Consider the following 15,737-nt stretch of genomic DNA (forward strand, 5'->3'; position numbering starts at 1 on the left):
AGTTGGGTAGGGCACTGAGCACTGAGTATCCCATCACTCCTTTGTTATATATGTTACTTAAGGTATATAAGTGCCTGGACAAGCCCCCTGGCAGGCCTATAATCTCAGCCAGGGGATCCTTGTTCCAGTCTGTGTCCACTTATTTAGACGCCATATTAAATCCATACGTACAACAAACAAATTCGTACCTTAAGGACACCAATCACCTATTGGAATTGCTCAATGCCCTAGGTACCATCCCCGACGATGTAGTCATGTGTAGCGCTGATGTCACAGGGCTCTACACATGCATCCCCCACACAGAAGGGATGCGAGCTGTGGAGAACCTCATCAGCAATAATGCAATGTACAAAGGCCCGCCTATCCCTTTCTTCATGGATCTACTGCATTTGGTACTAAATCGTAATTATTTTTTGTTCAACGGTGTGGTGTATGGCCAGCGGCTTGGCGTAGCGATGGGATCCAATGTGGCCCCATCCTACGCCAATGCCTACATGAACGAGGTGGACCAACAGTTAATCTACGGAGCCCCATATGCTAATAAAGTACTTTTATTCCGCAGATATATAGATGACCTGCTCATCTTTTGGAGGGGCAGCATAGATGAGCTAAAAAGTATATTTGAAGCACATAACGCATTGTCCCACCCGATTAACTCACGTACAATATGAGTAAAGAGGTCATTAATTTTTTAGATGTAAAAATTAATCTCAAAAACAATCACATTGAGACATCCTTATACATCAAGGAAACTGACCGCAACACCCTCCTCAGATATGAAAGTTGCCACCCTAGGGCATTGCGAGAGGGGTTACCCTACTCGCAAATGCTAAGAGTACGGAGGATAGTAAGTGAGGAAGCCCAAGTACGTTGAATTGGATGCCATGCAGGCCAGGTTTGAAGAAAGGGGATACAAAAAGAAAGAGTTGTCCAAAATCAAAGAGAAGGTCCTTAACATCTCGCGAGAAACTGCATTAAATACCAATAGTACCATGGGCAGCTGTGAAACCACAAAAAATGTAAAAAAATTATCAGGTAACCTCTGACAGAAATCTCAAAAGTCTGCACAACACACAGATCATGCCAGCCTATAAAAGAGGCAAAAATTTGGCAGATTTGTTAGTAAAAAATGACATAGCTAAGCTAACTAAAATCAGCAAACCTAGCCAATTTTTATCCCGCCCCAAGGGATGCTACAAATGTGTGGGGTGCACGACCTGTAGCTCCATGATTACAGGAGACACGGTGAGTCACCCACACACAGGTAGAAAATTTAAAATCCAGCATTCTGTCACTTGCTCCAGCCGGTATGTTGTGTACATTCTGTCTTGTCCATGTGGACTTTACTACGTGGGCAAGACAGAGTGTCAATTTAAAGAAAGAATGGTGAACCATCGCCTCGCCATAAGGCAAGCATTAGCCTCCGGCCAGAGCAAACAACCAGTGGCACGGCATTGTGCAGAAAGAAAGCACAACTTATCCAGCATAAGATCTAAAATTATAGACCACGTACCTGTCCCAGCAAGAGGTGGCAATAGAAAGAAACAGCTCCTACAGACGGAGGCGAGGTGGATACACCAGCTCGACACACTCGCACCCAAGGGGCTGAATGAGCAACATGGATTGTACCATTTTCTATAGGCATCTTATGTCCTGTAGAGCAACAAGTTTAAAACCCTAGGGTACATCCATGATAATTCAGTATTTAATAAGTTAATATTGCTTTAAGAAATATTGCTCAAAAATACAGTCCACTATCAGTGGATGCACACATCTATAAGTAAGATATACAATGCTGTATCAGGTCACCATAGCGACAATTTTTTGTACTAATAACAGAATAAAATAAAAACAAAAATAAAAATTGTTTAGATATATTACAACATATGGGACCCGATAGATGCAGCATCCCCCTGCAGATTTTTAAATTGTCTATTGTCTATTTTTTATTGTCTATTTTTATGTATTTTAATGTATGCATTTTATGTATTACATTTATTTTGTATTGCACCCAGCACTGGCATTATATTGCCTTTTAAATGGCTGCTACATAGCCTCTTACTGCACGTTTTTATAATGTATTAGTATTCATCACATGAATTATTTCTCTTTCAGATCATGATCTTGATGTTTGTATGGTCACCTAGCAACCGGCCTCCCTGTGGAATCCAGAGAGAGGCTTGGCTATCCAGCTGAACCGCAGCGTGGGAGAAGCCTGATGACGTCAGAGGAAGCACTGGACGGAAGTACAGCCTCCTCAATGGCAGAATACAGGTAATCACACGCTGGAGGTGAGCGGAAGCGGGGGACACAATCTGGTGAACACAGGTAAGAGGGGAGGCGCTGATTGATCAGGGCGAGGGAGTTTTTCACTTGTTATAGAATATAAGTGTGTTTTAGAATCACTGTTGTTTATCCCTGAGGACGGGCCGTGTGCCCGAAACATGTTGGATGAATAAATAAGTTTGTTCACGTCTTGCAAATCCGTGAGTGCTGCCTGATTCATTGACCCTATACAAGGACCAGCCAGTCCATGCTGGAAGGCACCGGGTCAGTACCGACAGCATCATCCACCTGGGAGTGCCGGCTTACACAGCATATATATATATATATATATATATATATATATTCAAAAACAAAAAGAGGTGCGCCTCATAGTGTAAAACCGTATTTATTTTAAAACACAGACAAGTGCAGGTACACAGATCAATAAAGACTCGTACCAGGCGGATAACCGCTGTGGGCTGGTTACCACAAGGTTTGACATAAAACTCCCAGGCAATAACTCCTACCACCTTCCAAGGCGCCGCTGGATCTCGAACAGACTGCCGGCTAGCCACCAAGACAAGCAGCGTATCAGCGTGTAGGCGAACGTGGATGGAGCAGGAGAAGCCGGGTGCAAGGAAAGCTGTCGTCACTAGCCCTGCCCTAATGCATTTTGTATCCAAACTTCATCAGAGGGCGCCCTCTGATGAAGTTTGGATACGAAATGCATTAGGGCAGGGCTAGTGACGACAGCTTCCCTTGCACCTGGCTTCTCCTGCTCCATCCACGTTCGCCTACACGCTGATACGCTGCTTGTCTTGGTGGCTAGCCGGCAGTCTGTTCGAGATCCAGCGGCGCCTTGGAAGGTGGTAGGAGTTATTGCCTGGGAGTTTTATGTCAAACCTTGTGATAACCAGCCCACAGCGGTTATCCGCCTGGTACGAGTCTTTATTGATCTGTGTACCTGCACTTGTCTGTGTTTTAAAATAAATACGGTTTTACACTATGAGGCGCACCTCTTTTTGTTTTTGAACAGATTACCCCTTTCACTCCCGGAGTCCGGAGTGCTTCTTGGAGGTTGCTGCAGTCTCACCACAGACTTAGTGTTTTCTACAATCAGTGGACTGTCTGATTGGTTACAGCTGGTGGTTGGCTATACACTAGCGCAGGTTTACCTATACCTTTGTGCTCAAATATATATATATATATATATATATATATATATATATTAGATTTGCAGTACAGTGATCGCAAATACACGCTATAGCACGTATTTACCTGACAATGAATACCAGAGAATCACTTCTCCAGATAGGGTGCATCCCCTTGGGAAAGGATCTCCGGTATGTGCAAAGTGGTGGTGGGGGGGGGGGGGGGTAGAGAGGGAGTGTGTGAAAGTAATGATTATTAAGAACCATCATTCCGTTTGGACCCAGGTCAGGTAGGATCCCATTTTTTGTAAGTGGGGGGTTCCACTTTTGTTGTCACTAGGTGCAATCACTGTACTCTTAGCTCTACTCCCAGCACTGCTGGCCCCTAATCCACTTCTTACCCCAGTACTGCCCCTGCTAATATCTACTCTTATCCCCTCCCCAACCCCAGCACTGCCTGCCAATAACCCCCTTTGCCCCCAGTACTGCCCCTGCTAATATCTACTCTTATCCCCTCCTCACCCCCAGCACTGCCCCAGCAATAACCACTCTTATCCCTTACCTGTCCCCAGCACTGCCTGCCCCTAGCCCTCTCACCACCCCCAGCACTGCCTGCCCCTATCCCTCTCACCCTCTTAATACTTATATAGGAAGAAATCATAAAATGAATAATTCTCAGTACTTCTCTGTCACTCCAGATAGACAGGAGAACACAGAAGGGGTAGAGGTGAGCGTGAACAGAAGGTTAGGATGAGACCCAGCTTGGGTGTAATGAAGAACTGAGGTCTGGAGAACCTATCTAATGTTACAGTATGTGAAGAGTGTGATAGGGAGCGATGATTTCATTTTCCTCTATTGTGCTTCTTCCTGCTAACGTTCTATTTCTGGTGTGACCGGACCCCCTTGTACTGTACACTTAATAAGCCGTGTATTATGTGTACGCCGTATTCTGTCCCTCCCTGAGCTACATTATACATGTAATGAGTACCTTTATATTTTGGAAGTATATTTCCAGAGTATGTAAAACACAAGAACACAGGTAGAATAGGTGCAGAATGCTTTATTATGGAACTATGCTACAATAATAATTATTGACACAACAGTCACTACAGGAGCCATCACTACCCCTCAGTCATCATCACTGGAAACTGACACCACCATTACCTTTGGTAAAGGCACAACTGGCATTACAGCAATTACCTTTACCAAATGTTATGGTGGTGTCAGTTTCCAGTGATGATGACTGAGAAGTGGTGATGTCTCCTGCAGTGACAGTGGTGTATATAATCTTCATCGTAGCTTCGGTGGAGATCTCCATTTTAAAAGCTTGGTGCGGTTAGTTGTTCACCGCGCCACATCCCCAATATGCTGAGATGACAGTTGTTATTCTGCAGGGGCGAGAGGTCTCTGACGGCCCTTTTAAAGAATGATCTTATGGCCCCCTTAATGGTATTTCTGGGGGCACAGTTATTTGTAGGTGCGCTGGTGGCCTCCCCTGTGCTCTGGGCATTGGCAACATCAGTATTGCTTGACTTGATGGGAGTGCTGGTGCCTTCCTCAGTGTTCATCATATCGGGCTTGCTGGTTTGCTCCATGATGATTGTGATATAATATCTGACTGGACCCTTAGTGATTGTCGAGGGTACATTTGGAGCCTCAGCCCTGGTGTATGTTTTGGGTGCCATCACAGCTTCTATTTTCAGCACCGATGCCCTCCTCACAGGGATGCGCGATGGGCGAGCGTTTACCCTCTCAGTTGGTGGTTGTTGCAGCCTCACGGGTGCCAGCTGTATATGAGGCACTTGCTGCTTGCCTTGGTCTTGCCGTGGCTTCATCACTGGAAGCCGGGATGGTGGAGCATGCACCCTCTTAGTTGATGTTTGGGGCACTGGCGGCTTCTGCACGGCGATGCGAGATGGGGGCTTATACTGCCTGTCTGATAATCGTGGGAATGACAGCGTCCATTTCGCTGTGTCTTGTGGCACCGATCTTACTTGTGGCTTCGTCTTCAGTAACTTTGAATTCGACATAGCCATAGCCGATACTATACAAATAAAAGATATATAAATCAGTGACATAGCAATTCAGATAAAACAATTGACCATAACAAAGATCTGGTTATGTTACTAATAACAATACTGCGCATACAGCTCTATTTATATGTTACTAACTAATACAAATACTGCGAATGCTGCTCTGGTTATATATTACAAACTAATAATAATTATATGCACACAGCTCTGGTTATATATTATGAAATAATAACTATACTGCAGCTCTGGTTATATGGAACTAACTTATAACAATACTGCACATGTAGCTCTAGTTATATATTACTAACTAATAACAATACTGCACATGTAGCTCTAGTTATATATTACTAACTAATAACAATACTCCGCCTGCAGCTCTGGATATATGTTACTTACTAATAACAATACTGCACATGTAGCGCTAGTTATATATTACTAACTAATAACAATACTGCACATGTAGCTCTAGTTATATATTACTAATTAATAACAATACTGCACATGTAGCTCTAGTTATATATTACTAACTAATAACAATACTGCACATGTAGCTCTAGTTATATATTACTAACTAATAACAATACTGCACATGCAGCTCTGGATATATGTTACTAACTAATAACAATACTGCACATGTAGCTCTAGTTATATATTACTAAGGCATAACAATACTGCACATGTAGCTCTAGTTATATATTACTAACTAATAACAATACTGCGCATACAGCTCTGGATATATGTTACTAACTAATAACAATACTGCACATGTAGCTCTAGTTATATATTACTAACTAATAACAATACTGCGCCTGCAGCTCTGGATATATGTTACTAACTAATAACAATACTGCACATGCAGCTCTAGTTATATATTACTAACGCATAACAATACTGCACATGTAGCTCTAGTTATATATTACTAACTAATAACAATACTGCGCCTGCAGCTCTTGATATATGTTACTAACTAATAACAATACTGCACATGTAGCTCTAGTTATATATTACTAACTAATAACAATACTGCGCATGCAGCTCTGGTTATATGTTACTAACTAATAACAATACTGCACATGTAGCTCTAGTTATATATTACTAACTAATAACAATACTGCGCCTGCAGCTCTGGATATATGTTACTAACTAATAACAATACTGCACATGTAGCTCTGGTTATATATTACTAACTAATAACAATACTGCGCCTGCAGCTCTGGATATATGTTACTAACTAAAAACAATTCTGTACATGCAGCTCTGGATATATGTTACTAAATAAATAATTATAATAACGTATGTATTAATATAAGCATACATGCATTTGCAGTACGCTAGTTAAACAATATTAAATAAATATAATAATTAGTAATAACAATAATAATTGTAATAGTAATATTAATGAGAAATGTGTCTGCATCTCTCTGGTTATATATTACTATATAATATAATAATATTATAACTATTGTTATTAAGAAATGCACAGAGCACAGGATTCATACTTTACCTTGTATCCACTTATCACAAATGAGTGGCCTGTGCATGGGAAGCACTTATAATGGCTTTGTGATGTCATATTGCTTATGATGTCATACTACTTGTGATGTCATATTGCTTATGATGTCATACTACTTGTGATGTCATAGTACATTTTTAATACATTAATTACTATACTGTGCATGTAGCTCAGGTTATGTTACTAACTAATTGCAATACTGCGCATACAGCTCTGGTGGCATGATACTTACTAATAATACTGCGCATGCAGCTTTGGTTACATGTTAGTAACTAATAACAATACTGTGCCTGCAGCTCAGGTTATATGTTACTAACTAATAACAATACTGTGCCTGCAGCTCTGGTTGTATGTTACTAACTAATTACAATATTGTGAATGCAGCTCTGGTTATGTTACTAATTAATAACAATACTGCGAATACAACTCTGGTTATGTTTTACTAACTAATATCAATACTGCTCGTGCGGCTCTTGTTATATGTTACTTAATAATAACAATAATACTGTGACAGCTGTCCGTACCCCATCTGTTTATACGGTACTGTGACTGCTGTCCGCAGCTCTGTACCAGTTTATAAGGTACTGCTGTGACCGCAGGCCGTACCCCACTGTTTTTTTTAAATGAATAAAATTATTACAAGTTTAAAAAAATAAAAAAAATGTCTCTGTCCCACGTGCTGTGACTGCTCTCCGTAGCTCTGCATCATCTGTTTATAAGGTACTGTGAGTGCTGTCTGTACCCCATCTTTTTATAAGGTACTGTGACAGCTGCCCGTACCCCATCTGTTTATACGATACTGTGACTGCTGTCCGTACTCCATCTTTTTATACGGTACTGTGGCTGCTGTCCGTACCCCATCTTTTTATATGATACTGTGACTGCTGGTACTCCATCTGTTCATAAGGTACTGTGACTGCTGTCCGTACCCCATCTGTTTATACGGTACTGTGGCTGCTGTCCATACCCCATCTTTTTATACGATACTGTGACTGCTGGTACTCCATCTGTTCATAAGGTACTGTGACTGCTGTCCATACCCCATGTGTTTATAAGGAACTGTGAGTGCTGTCCGTACCCCATCTGTTTATAAGGTACTGTGACTGCTGTCTGTACCCCATCTGTTTATACGGTACTGTGACTGCTGTCTGTACCCCATCTTTTTATATGGTACTGTGGCTGCTGTCCGTACTCCATCTTTTTATACGGTACCAGTGGCGGATTCAGGGGGGGGCACCCATGCACGTGCCCCCCCTTTCATTTATTTTGTAGCTGAGGACCAGGGCTTTCCAACGAGCCCAGCCCCGTGTCTCTAGCCCCCCGGGAACCAGAGATATCGCATGGCAAACCTGTAACGTTTTTTCCCCATAGGATAATATGGGACCCGTCAATTCCGACCCCCACCCGGTTCCGACGGCTGCCAGTTCCCGCCCTGGAATCACAGAAGCTTGTGGTTGATTTCATTCAATTCCAAATCGCTGGGCATTCAATATGATACCAGGCTGGTCCAAATAGGTCAATCGGTTCCAGAGATATTGCGTGTAAACCGATTTTTTTATTTTTGAAATGTAATTTCATGGCTCAAACGTTCCAGTTTCACTGGACCAAAATCATTCAAAGCCCACTCAAAAGTTCTTCAATATAAAACTTGTCTCATGTAAATGGGTCAGTTGGTTCCGAAGATATAGCCGGTTAAATGAGATAACTGGTTAAAGGGGGGAGGGGTGGTTTTCTCTCCCCCTCACACCAGAAAATGCAGGGACTAGGCTGGTGTAAAAGGGGCCAACCTGGGAATGCATTTTCTGGTGTGAAAGTGGTATTATTTCAAATAGCCAGTACCTGCAGTGCTCTGAATACAGCCAGGCTCTGCCACTATCAGTGGCTATCACTTCTGCTGTCCCCCATTTACCACGAGCATGTATTCCCCCTTGGCAATGAGCATGTAATCCCACATGGCAATGAGCATGGAACCTCTGGCAATGAGCATGGAACCCTTGGCAATGAGCATGTAGAGAAGCAGCACTTATGTAGCATAATTTTTAATAGGCATTATGGTGTTTGGCATAACACATAATGGACATAATGGCGTGTAACTTAACATGTAATGGACATTATGGTGTAACTGTTTAATGCGAGCCTTTGGTGGACAATGGGGCAGATGTATTAAGCCTGGAGAAGAGATAAACTGGAGATAAAGTAGAGATAACTCGGAAGAGTTAACGCACCAGCCAATCAGCTGTGTTTGAAATATGACAGTTGGGATCTGATTGGCTGGTGCGTTATCTCCTTCCACTTTATCTCCAGTTTATCTCTTCACCAGGCTTAATACATCTGCCCCATTGTCCCTGTTTATGAAGTGTATTGTGAATTCTGGCTCAATCCATGTGGCATTATGTGAATTTTGTCTCAATCCGTGTGGCATTATGTGAATTTTGGCTCAATCCATGTGGCATTATGGGAATTTTGGCTCAATCCGTGTGGCATTATGTGAATTTTTTCCCAATCCGTGTTGCATTATGTGAATTTTGGCTCAATCCGTGTGGCATTATGTGAATTTTGGCTCAATCCATGTGGCATTTTATGCATTTGGCTCAATCCGTGTGGCATTATGTGAATTTTGACACAATCCATTTGGCATTATGTGAATTTTGGCTCAATCCGTGTGTGTTATTATGTTAATTTTGGCTCAATCCATGTGGCATTATGTGAATTTTGACACAATTCATGTGGCATTATTTGAATTTTGGCTCAATCCATGTGGCATTATCTCAATTTTGGCTCATTCCATTTGGCATCATGTGTAAGGGGCAAGTATAATGGGGACTAGTATTTTGTTGCATAATGTGTAGAAGTTGTATATGGTGTTGACATGCCCCCTGTTGATTGGCCACACACCCTTTTCTGGAGCGCGCCTTTGGCGCGCGCACAACTACATCTTTCACTTTTGTCGCCATGGTGGGCCTGCGTACTTTAAATGCCAGGGCCTATTTTTAATTCCATTCCCACCCTCTCCTGCTGCTCTCTTAACATGTACACTGGCACCACTAACACCGCCCCTCCCCCACCCAAACCCTTTTTTATCATGGTGCCCCCCCTGTCATTTTATCCTGGATCCGCCCCTGTACGGTACTGTGGCTGCTGTCCGTACCCCATCTTTTTATATGATACTGTGACTGCTGGTACTCCATCTTTTCATAAGGTATTGTAACTGCTGTCCGAACCCCATCTGTTTATAAGGTACTGTGACAGCTGTCCGTACCCCATCTGTTTATACGATACTGTGACTGCTGTCCGTACTCCATCTTTTTATACGGTACTGTGGCTGCTGTCCGTACCCCATCTTTTTATATGATACTGTGACTGCTGGTACTCCATCTGTTCATAAGGTACTGTGACTGCTGTTCGTACCCCATCTGTTTATACGGTTATTGTGGCTGCTGTCCGTACCCCATCTTTTTATACAATACTGTGACTGCTGGTACTCCATCTGTTCATAAGGTACTGTGACTGCTGTCCATACCCCATGTGTTTATAAGGTACTGTGAGTGCTGTCCGTACCCCATATGTTTATAAGGTACTGTGACTGCTGTCTGTACCCCATCTGTTTATACGGTACTGTGACTGCTGTCCGTACCCCATCTGTTTATATGGTACTGTGGCTGCTGTCCGTACTCCATCTTTTTATACGGTACTGTGGCTGCTGTCCGTACCCCATATTTTTATATGATACTGTGACTGCTGGTACTCCATCTTTTCATGAGGTATTGTAACTGCTGTCTGTACCCCACCTGTTTATAAGGTACTGTGACTGCTGTCCATACCCCATCTGTTTATACGGTACTGTGACTGCTGTCCGTACCCCATCTGTTTATACGGTACTGTGACTGCTGTCCGTACCCCATCTGTTTATACGGTACTGTGACTGCTGTCCTTACCCCATCTGTTTATACGGTACTGTGGCTGCTGTCCGTACCCAGGGGCGGGCTGGGCCGGGGGGCAGGGTGCCATGTGCCCCCCGGGCCGCTTACCCAGCCACCTGCTGCGGGCCGCGCGGCGCACCTCCTCCAGCTCTCCTGCGCTGGCCGCGTCTTCCAGAACACGGCCGCGGCCACAGGAAATGTAGCCGCGGCCGTGTTCTGGATTCTGGAAGCAGCGGTCAGCGCAGGAGAGCTGGAGGAGGTGCGCGGCCTGCACCGAACTGGGGCTGCAGGGTGAGGGCAGGAGGGGCATGTACTGCGCTCTCCCCCGCCCCCCCTCCCCCAGCAGCAGCAGATGGAGTTGAAACAGCAACAATGGTGAGTTGCAAATTCTGGCACTGGGGTATATGTGTTTCTGGCACTGTGGGGGCATGTGTGTATTTGGCACTGTGGGGGAATATCTGGCATTGTGGCGGCATATGTGTATCTGGCACTGTGGGGGCATATATGGCACTGTGGGGGCATATGTGTCTCTGGCACTGTGGGAGAATATCTGGCACTGTGGGGGCATATGTGTATCTGGCACTGTGGGGGCATATCTGGCACTGTGGGGGCATATCTGGCACTGTGGGGGCATATGTGTCTCTGGCACTGTGGGGGCATATGTGTCTCTGGCACTGTGGGGGCATATCTGGTACTGTGGGGGCATATGTGTCTCTGGCATTGTGGGGGAATATCTGGCACTGTGGGGGCATATGTGCCTCTGGCACTGTGGGGGCATATGTGTCTCTGCCACTGTGGGGGCATATGTGTCTCTGGCACTGTGGGGGCATATCTGGCACTGTGGGGGCATATGTGTCTCTGGCACTGTGGGGGCATATGTGTATTTGGCACTGTGGCGTAATATCTGGCACTGTGAGGGCAAATCTGGCACTGTGGACATCACATTGTGCAGTGCAATGGGCATCATGTTATGGGGCGTAATGGGCATTACAGTGTGGGGATCATTGGGTAATTGCCATCACAGTATAGAGTGTAATGGGCATCAAGGTGTGCGGCATAATGTGTAATTAGCATCACAATGTGCAATCTGCAGGTACACAATACAACCATGGAATAGGCCACGCCCCCTTATGTTAGGCCACAAGTCTAATTTTTCTGCGCGCCTCCGGGGCGCGCACAACCGTTCCGTCTTCCGGAAAGTTGGGGGGGGGGGGGTATGGGCCAGTGCTCTGGACTTGCCCCCTAGGCTAAAAGTTGCCAGCCAGCCCCTGTCCGTACCCCATCTTTTTATATGATACTGCCACTCCTACATGAGCCACTTGCTTGTGCCGCACTTTTGTGTGGCTTAGCATAGTTACCCACCTACCTCGGTGCAACCTTTTGCCCTAAAAACAATATTGTGAGGTGTGAGGTGTTCAGAATAGACTGGAAATGAGTGGAAATTAATGTTAATGAGGTTAAAAATAGCGTAGAACCAAAAAAAAAAATATTCTGTGATTTTAGCTGTTTTTATGAGTTTTTAAAAAAAAAAAATACAGATCCAAAACTAAGACCAAAACCAAAAAGGGCAGTTTTGGCAAAACCGAATACAGATCCAAAACCGGAGGCAGATACAGATCCAAGACCAAAACCAAAACCGCAAAAAGTGGTCAGCGCACATCTCTAATCAGAACCCCAAACCTGAAGGTAATCAGAACCCAAAACGTGAAAAAAGTGGCCGGTGCACATCCCTAGGTTAAAGTATTTAAATATTTGCTTTTTTTTTCAAGGGCACCAATAGAATATTAGTTCTGTAAAATTATTATTCTTGTGAGGTTATTTTGATAGCAATGAGATCCTGTGAGACTCACCCTAGTACCGTACAGCACAGAAATTCTATTGTGTGTTGTTTGCTAAATTTGTATACTAAATTTGTAAACAATTAATATGTTCATTATTTCAAGTGTTTATAATGAAAAACTATCTTAAAAGTGAATCCAAACTTACCGGTACTTTCAATGAAGTCAATTTATTGCACCTCTGTGTATTCGGGACAACTTCCCTCTCTGGTGTGGAATAGAAGCTACAAAGGGTGCTGTAGCAGGTTGGTGTAAAGCTACAGTATGTACACACGCTTTGATTTGTTTTTGATTTAATGTTACATTCGATTTTCTATTAGATCTGGCATTAGATCTTCCCATTCAATTTGGCATTAGGTCTGTACTTTTGCATTAGATATCGAATTAAATTTACATTCATTGTACATTGTACACATTCGATTTACTGGATCGGTTTTGATATTTCAGTGGCTGCACAGTAGATTTTTCTTTTCGATTTTAAGAAAACGGGAGCGCACATCGAATCGAATGCAGATCGAAAGTGTCCTAAAACCCATTTGATGTGGATTTGATTTTGCTTCTATAAGCAAAATCGAATCGAAAATAGCCAAAAATCGATGCATGGGTACACAGCTTTAGAGGAAGAAACCAAACCTTAGTCTATTACTGCAATCAGGTAGCATGGCCCTTAATAGTATATAAACATATTTTTGGATCCCACACGAGCAGTCCTAACAAATGTCCTAACAGACAGTCCTAACTCTACCAACTGAGAGCAATATTTCACTTTAAGGACCCTATTCTTGTTTAATCGCTCCTCTGTGCAGCCGCTGTGTGCCAAAGAGGTGTCTCAGATCTGCGATCACTGGTCGTCGACCATCAAAAGATTTCCCTGCACCCAAGGCTGCAAATGGATCTTTATGCTAAAATTTGCAGCCATGTGGTGGATCGCGGCATGCGAGGGGGGCGGGCAGCATCTGGTGGACTCGCAAGGCTGCAAAATTCGCAGATTTGCGAGTCAACCAGAATAACCTCCTAAGGATGAGACATACTAAGCCTTGAAAAGTGATAAAATAGAGAGTGATAAACCACCAACCAATCAGCTCCTATCTGTCATTTTTAAAACACAGCCTATTACATTGCAGTAAGGAGCTGATTGGCTGGCAGTTTATCACTCTCCATTCTATCACTTTAATAGCTTAGTATTTCCGGCCCTAAATAAATTCCTGTGCAGAGCATCAAAAAAATATGCAAAATTGCTGATTAAATATACATATCTTTATAGTGTATATAACCTACTTCGTCATATAAAGAATTCCAACTGACCATACATTATGGGCCTTATTCTGCTTGGTACGGTGGGTCCGTATACGGGCGGATCGGGTTGTTTTTTCATCTGCGCATGCATAGCTTTTGCAATGCGCAGATGCGGCGACCTCACACTGCTCACGGACAGGTCTCTACATGCGAAAACACCTGTCCGCAAGAGTATGGTCATTGTGGGTGGCAAGTGCGCGTTTTTAGGGGAGCGGCTGGAATATTGAGGAAAACTGGGCGTAAACATGGGCATACACGGGGTTGTGCACCAAAAATGTACAGTGCTACAACTGCTCGATTGGCGAACGCACCGTGCATTTTGGCCCAAAAACAGGCGGACGCCAAAGATAGCTCCAGACCACCCCTAGAGATAGCGTATGAGAGCGGACGCCTGGGTCTGCTAATTAACGCTGATTACTACACCTGAATGTAATAAGCAATGCTGCAGCCTATTAAGTGAAAACCATGATTTCACTACCTGCAAGCCACACACAGCCCTTAAACACATTGGAAGCATATCTTTTTACACTTCTCTACATGTAAATGTTGTTTTCATTTTGGGTAAGATTCATTCTAAGACCTGCTTATATATGTCAAGGTAGTTATTTTATAACCATCTACACCCATTCAGTAAGTGTTTTTGTATAATTTAAAAAGCAGGACACTCAATTCACAGAAGTCGACATGTGTCAACTTTTTCACTGTAACACCAACAACTTTATTTAAAAGTAAAACCAATGTGGGTTACATAGATAGTGATTAAAATGCAACATTAGAACATAATAAATATACATGAGGGTTAAAATGTTGTTTTCCCTTTAGCTCTTCAGAAAGGTGGTTTGTCCACCGAAACAGGCTGTCGGGCTCACTGGGCTGCATGAGGCTGCATGATTGGTCGCAGGTTTTATGATTTTCACCATGAACTTTAAGGAGTGATCATCCACTATAAGTTAATGAATGGACCTTACTATGCTTATTTACAATATGTTGCCATGTACTTGAAATCCATCTTTTCTATATGATGCATTTATTATAAAAATTTGAATTATCACCAGTGGTGTGCTGATTTCTCTCCTCCCCAGTGGAGGTTATGGTATGCAATTTTTTATGTGATCAGCACCCAATATATGTTGTTTGAGCAGTGTGCGTCTTTTCTCTATTGAACTATATATAAATATATATATATATATATATACACACAAAACATCAGCACTCACCTTTCCTAGTTTTGGGGGTGCCCTATGGCTTGTGACCACATTGATATATATAGATATATATATATATTACATTTGTAGTACAGTGATCGCAAATACACGCTATAGCACGTATTTACCTGACAATGAATACCAGAGACTCACTTCTCCAGATAGGGTGCATCCCCTGGGACCCACTCTACCCAGGCTGGCGTGCATGCCTTTTCTATTACTGTATATGTCAGGTATGTCAGCACCTGGCTGCAGCTCATCACCAGCCTCCGGCACCTTAATTATTGGGTTTGGGGAAGGAGGCCGGATATATGCCATGCTGGGGGTTTGGGGAAGGAGGCCAGGGATATGCCCCAGGCTAGTGCTTTGTGTCAGGATGGGGTTTGGGGAAGGATCTCCGGTATGTGCAAAGTGGTGGTGGGGGGGGGGGGGGGGGGGGAGAGGGAGTGTGTGAAAGTAATGATTATTAAGAACCATCATTCCGTTTGGACCCAGGTCAGGTAGGATCCCATTTTT

The 15,737-nt window shown here is 43.4% G+C and overlaps 1 long non-coding RNA gene across 1 annotated transcript in view; it reads left to right on the forward strand.

Moving 5' to 3' along the window:
* The window catches only part of LOC146058971 (uncharacterized), a 67,163-nt gene extending 64,701 nt beyond the window's left edge, over positions 1-2,462 (forward strand). Inside the window, exon 5 of the long non-coding RNA XR_014470072.1 lies at positions 2,116-2,462. This is a non-coding gene — a long non-coding RNA (uncharacterized LOC146058971). The remainder of the gene's footprint in view (positions 1-2,115) is intronic.
* Positions 2,463-15,737: the final 13,275 nt, after the last annotated feature.

This window comes from Crinia signifera, chromosome 2, assembly GCF_055691185.1.
Source record: "Crinia signifera chromosome 2, ASM5569118v1, whole genome shotgun sequence".
NCBI lineage: Eukaryota > Metazoa > Chordata > Amphibia > Anura > Myobatrachidae > Crinia > Crinia signifera.